The 6,408-nt window shown below is 42.3% G+C and overlaps 1 pseudogene; it reads right to left on the bottom strand.

Annotated features, from left to right (window-relative positions):
• Positions 1–3,724: 3,724 nt before the first annotated feature.
• LOC116514115 lies at positions 3,725–5,315 on the bottom strand (annotated as a pseudogene).
• Between the last annotated feature and the right edge of the window lie 1,093 nt (positions 5,316–6,408).

The following is a 6,408-nucleotide window of genomic DNA, read 5'->3' as shown; positions in this document are numbered from 1 at the left end:
CTCAACGTAATGACCACAATTGAGCCCAGAATTTATGTTGCTAAGTGAGAAATTTGTTAAGTGAGTTTTGCCCCATTTTATGACTTTTCTTGCCACATTTGTTAAATGAATCTTTGCAATTGTGAAATTAGTAACACGGTTGTTAAATGAATCTGGCTTCCCCATTGATTTTGCTTGTCAGAAGATTGCAAAACATGATCACATGACCCTGGGACACTGCAACCGTCATAAATATGCACCAGTTGTCAAGCAACCAAATGTAAATTATACGACCATGGGAATACTACAACGCTCGTAAGTGTGAAAAATAGTCATAAGTCACTTTTTTCAGTGCCGTTGTAACTTCGAATGGTCACTAAACTAACTGTTGCAAATCAAGGACTACCTGTATTCTGAGACACCAGTTCAGGGCAAACAAATAGACTGCGAAGGAATACATGAGCTGAAGGGCCAGAAATAGCAACAGCACTTAGACTTATATACCCCTTCACAGTGCTTTTACAGCCCTCTCTAAGTGGTTTGCAGAGTCAGCCTATTGCCCCCCCTCAACAATCTGAAGGATGGAAGGCTGAGTCAACCTTGAGCTGGTAAGACTCGAACTGCCGAACTGCTGACAGCTGGCAGAAGTAGCCTGCAGTACTGCATTCTAACCACTGCACCACCACGGCTCCTATAATCTGCATATGTTTACATACTATTCCTACAATTTAGATATCCACAATGGAATGTAAAACTGTAAAGGGTAATGGTGTGTCACCTGGAATGTAAAAAAAAAATATACAACGAAGGAATGAAAGGCATGATGCGTTTACGGGATCATTATTTGAAATGCGTAAAAAAAATCTGCCTTGGTAGAATGCATCTTCTGATTTTCTAAACAGATTCCTTTAGCAGGAACATAAGAACTTTGATTTACTACCAGGATAAATCTGGGCAAGTCAGAAGTGTTTCTTTTTCTTTTCTACTTTGATTAGACATTCAGAATCTTCACTGGCAATCTTTTTGGTGGTTTCAGGAATTCAGGCTATTTTGTTTGCCAGTAGCAGCATCCTGGTCAGGAAATAGATGCTCCAAACGTAATTTCTTTGAACAGGGCTTGCTGAGAAGGATGTGCTTCTCAAGCAGAGTGATGCATGGAATAACAATTTCATGTCCCAGTATTCTGGGAGGTTTGTAATCTTAGCTTTAATCCATGTTTAGAAAAGACACTCAATACAGATTGGAAGAATCTGCCATCATTCCACTTCCCTTAAATCCAAAGCAACAGATTTGACATTAGGAGAAAGGAACGTGGAAGTGTTGGTTTTTTTTTTTTTTAAACAGCCTGTTCATCTTCTTCCTTCACTGAACTGCAGGGTATGGAGCAGTGGTGCTTTTCTCTGTGATCATCTCTGAGCCACTTCTTGTGAGGCTCTTTTGATATCCTATCTAAATTAGGAGAATGAGATGGCTGGATGGAGTCACCAAAGCAGTAGGTGTGAACTTAAATAGACTCCAGAGGAGGGTAGAGGACAGGAAGGCCTGAAGGAACATTGTCCATGGGGTCGCGATGCGATTACATCCACAAAGTGACATCAACAGGTTGTACCTGCAAAGAAAAATAGGGGGCAGGTGGCTGTTGCAAATCCATCAAACTGTAGAGGAAGAAAAACAAAGTTTGAATGATTATGTGAACCAAAGTACAGAAAAATTGCAGCAGGCTGTGAAAATGGAGAACAGCATAAAAACAACAGAAACAAAGGCAGAATATAAAGAAAAAACAGCTAGATGACAGATTAAATAGATGGAAAATGAAAGCTTTGCATGGACAGCACTTGAAAAACATTGAAGGGAAATGTGATGACAACTTGACATGGACATGGCTTAAGATGGGAACTATCAAGAAAGAAACGGAAGGTTTAATACTGGCTGCTCAAGGACAAGCACTACATACTAAGGCCATGAAAGCGAAGATACAAAAATCCACTGACAACCCAAACTGCCGACTCTGCAATAACAAAGTCGAAACTGTTTCACATTTAATATGTGAATGCAGCAAAATCGGACAAACTGATTACAAAGCTAGACATAACCGAGTTGCTAAATTAATCCACTGGTCATTATGTAAAAAATATGATTTACCTGTATCCAGAAAGTCATGGGAACATAAAGTGGAAAAAGTTATCGAAAATGAGAAGGTGAAGATCTTGTGGGACTTTCGAATATAAACGGATCGTAATTTGGAGCACAACACGCCAGATATCATGGCTATAGAGGGCCGAGGTGTACAGTTTATTGATATCGCTGTTCCTGGAGATGCCAGAGTCGAAGAAAAAGAACTAGAAAAAATAACGAAATATCGCGACCTGGCCATCGAAACTACACGGCTATGGATGAAGCATGTAACAGTGATACCCATTGTCATCGGGGCACTTGGCACCATGTCCAAGAATTTTACAAGATACATCAACAAATTGCAGCTTCCTGCACTAACACCAGCGGAACTGCAAAAAATGTGCTACTCGGAACATCTTACATTTTAAGAAGATACTTGGTTGATACATAGGACGCTGGCAGCAAACTATATCAACCATTAGCACCAGTCACTGGTATTTGTAATGCATTTTTGAATGTTCAGTTGGCTGAGTTTCATGTTTAATGAATAAAGTATATAATAATAATAATAATAATAATAATAATAATAATAATAATAATAATAATAATAATAATAAGTTACAATAATTCCTGGCTACAGGCCCGTTTCCTTTTCCTAATAGAATTGTTACTCCAAAGCTTTTCTTTTCGGCTCCTTCTTTGCTATATGAAGATTTGACTCTTCTCGTATCACTGTTTTCATCATAAACCACCAAATGTCCAGAATAGGGTCAGCCATCCCTTGGTGGATGGAGCTACACTTCTATTTCATGGGAGAAATGAAGCATGGTGATCGAAAATAGATGATGCCTACATTTTCCATGGATTATATGCTGGGTGAGGTTCTTCGTTTTAAATCATATTAGTCTTTCTTCAACCCTACTTTATGATCTTTGTATGTCCCTAAGCCTAAATTGACAGGAAACCATACTACCAAAATATGTTATGATCATAGGAGGCTTTGAGGACTAGGGAAAAAAGGGGATTGGGCCCATTGCCCATTTCTGCCCTAAAGTGACACTATCACGGGGTGTCAGGTCTCAAAAAAAATTCCCTTATTATAAGAAATAAAATATTTTTAATGAATAAAATCTAATTTTAATAATAAGAACAATATATACATTTAATAAATAATATGCTGTACCAAATCAACAAAGAATATGCATAATAAATACATCTAAATTTAAAAATACGTACTATATAAAACAAATGAGCACGTGAGTTACCAGGCTAGATGGGCGGTGGGGGGGGGGTTGCCCGGGAGGCCTGGACTTTTGTCAGCCTTAGGGAACCTGGAGTCCTGCGTTTGCCAGTTGTGGATGCGTGGGGGGGGGGTGTCTTCTAGGACTCTGGGTGCCGCGTTCTCCTCTCCTTTGCTGCCATTCCAGTCTGACCTGCCTGGCCTTGAACTCTCAACCTCTTGTTTACATTTGCAGGACCTCCTTTGGCACAGGCGGTGTCCGTCTCCACCAAAATTGGGACCCCCATCTCGCTGACCAGACAGAGGTCCACCATCTTGTGGGTGTGACTGCAGAAGGCTGAAAGAAAGTGTCTCCGCAGGCCACTTGGGTGGGGTCTCGAAAATCCCCCATCAGCTCATCACTGAGTAGCCCCTCCAAGAAGCCATTGTCCAGGTTCTGACACTTTTCTGCCTCATGCCGGCAATCCTCCGGAACCAAAGGCATTCCAGAAGCTGCTCTTCCCATTTGGAAGTTGAGGTTTCCAGCCTTTCTTCAGCTTCCTCCATTTGCTGGACTTGGCTGAGCAGGTAGAGAATCTTCTCCTGGAACTCCTGCTCCACCTGGACCAGCTGCCTCTCTAAATTCGGCCTCCGGGTCGGCAGCCCCCTTCTGCTCTTCCAGAAGCATCTAATGCATTTCAGCGCAGGTGGTTTTGCTCTGCTGAAGGTGGTTTTCTACTTTCCCATTTTCCACTTTGGAGGTGACCAGTTCACCAATCGGGTACTTGATGGCACACTTGGCTTCTGACATGGTGGCAATGTTTGGCCTGGTCATCGGTCTTGGCGTCCAGCAACTTCTGCTGCAGATCTGCAAATTGGACGCTGCTGGGTTCCATTTTGGTCTCCAAACTCTCAATCTGCTTGGTGATGGAATGGCTGATTTCCATGGATTTGTAGGAAAATGTGCGCCTCCTGTGTTTGTACAGAAGGACCTCCCCAGTCTCATGCTTCTCTTTCAGCCGAATGATCTCCTTGGCCAAAGTTTTCCAGTCATCCAGAAAGTCGTTCAGGTGATGTCAAGCTTCTTCTATGCTCACAAGGACTTTGACTTCATTCATCAGCCAGTTATTCATCAATAGCAGTAGACTTAGCAGTAGACTTATATACCGCTTCATAGGCCTTTCAGGCCTCTCTAAGCGGTTTACAGAGAGTCAGCATATCGCCCCCAACAATCCGGGTCCTCATTTTACCCACCTTGGAAGGATGGAAGGCTGAGTCAACCCTGAGCCGGTGAGATTTGAACCGCTGACCTGCTGATCTAGCAGTAGCCTGCAGTGCTGCATTTAACCACTGCGCCACCTTGGCTCTTCATCAGCGAGGCGGCAGCTTCAAATCCCCAGTTGTGAACATCTTTTTGTTTCGCTGCTGCTTGTTGTTGTTCCTTCAAGCGCTTCTAAGCTGCCATGGCTTCTTCTGCTTTCTGCCGAAGGAACGTGGCCTGCATCTGGAAGTCCTGCTCCAGCTTGGCCAGTTTGTACTGCTGCTTGCGATCCTGGGCCTTCGGCTGGATGACTTCCTTGTCCTTCTGATGCCTCCACTTATGGAATTTCTCAGCATCTTCCTTCAACTTCCAAATGAGCTGAACCTGTTGCTTTTTCATGGCCCGGATCTCTTGGTGGAGTTTGGAGATGGTCTGTTCACTGGATTCTTTCATTTTCAGCAGCTTGTATTGATCCTTCAGCTTTTTCTTTAGCTTTGTCATCAACCCTTCCAGCTCCTGCAGTCATTCCTGGTGACATTTGCTCAGCTTGGCTTGGCTGATGTCTTTCTTGGTCATCTGAAGGGCAAGGACCAAGTCTTCCTTCTCCTTCTGCAGCTTGGCCACCTGCCCTTCCAAGTTCTGGATGTTGATTTGAAACTGGCACTGGATGGGTTCCTGCTGGCGCTCGCTCTAGGAGAGCTTCCGAGCCAGAGCCTCAAGATCAAATGAATCATCATTCATTTGATTTGTGTGCCAATTAAGAGTGCCACAATAATTCCACATCTGTATGAATATTACAAGTGTTTAAAACTACCATACCTTAATTATTTGTCCCGCTTCCCCAATAGCAACCCATTTAATTGACAGGAGATATCTTTAGGAAAGTGGTTTATTCCCCAATTTTAAGAGTGTTTTTTTAAAGGAGTGATTGTGCTGTGCATTTATGTTGAACTACAATCTGCATAATTTCTCAGTCAGCATAACCAATGGCCGAACGGGCTAAGGAATTATGGGAACATTGTCCAATATATCTGGAAGGCACCAGGCTGAGAAAGTTTGGGTGGGACTATAAGCACATTTTATTCCAAGCATGATTAATGCATCATGACTCAGAATGCTGCTACCTCAGCAAGTAAGACACTTGCTGACGGAGCGCACGTAAATCATTGAGTCTGCTCTAGGATAATTGAGACACACCCTAGTATTGTTGCTCACAAAATGGCATAAGGACTGTGAACTATTTGCACGTCAACATCTTGTGCATGATTCATTCCACGACCCCCATTTCATGCAACATGTCTCGGGCGCCTCCCAATTTCCCAAATGGTGACAAATTCCAGGGATAATATTATTGGGTTTACTTTCCATTGGAGGAAGAAGTAGTGAGAAACCTGAGTATTTTTATCAACCAAAGTATCCTTGTGAATCAGGCTGGAGAAATTTATTTAGTCACTAAGAATTAATATGGGCTTGATAGTATATAATCAATCATCATAAAGCCTATGAAATCAGCTGAATTTCAACTCCCAGAATGCCCCATTATTGGTTATGCTGAATGGGACTGCTAAGTTTTGCAGATCAGCAACAACTAGAGGAATTCAAGTTTCTTACCTAAATGATAGTTTGCTCTTTGTGAAAATGTTCCCACCCACTGCAAGTCAAAAGCTCCATATTTCCATTAAAAAATTGAAGATTCATGTTCATCCCAACTTACACACCTCATGATTCCCAATTATGAGGGAGGTGATTACACTTCAGTGTTAGAGTATTTGTGTCAAATGTGGGATCAATGGCTTTTCCACTAAGGCATACAAAAGGTGAGAAGAAAGATTCC

Source organism: Thamnophis elegans, chromosome 10 (genome assembly GCF_009769535.1).
Source record: "Thamnophis elegans isolate rThaEle1 chromosome 10, rThaEle1.pri, whole genome shotgun sequence".
Taxonomy (NCBI): domain Eukaryota; kingdom Metazoa; phylum Chordata; class Lepidosauria; order Squamata; family Colubridae; genus Thamnophis; species Thamnophis elegans.
Note: the sequence above shows the minus strand (reverse complement) of the source record. Positions and strands in the feature narration are given on the sequence as shown.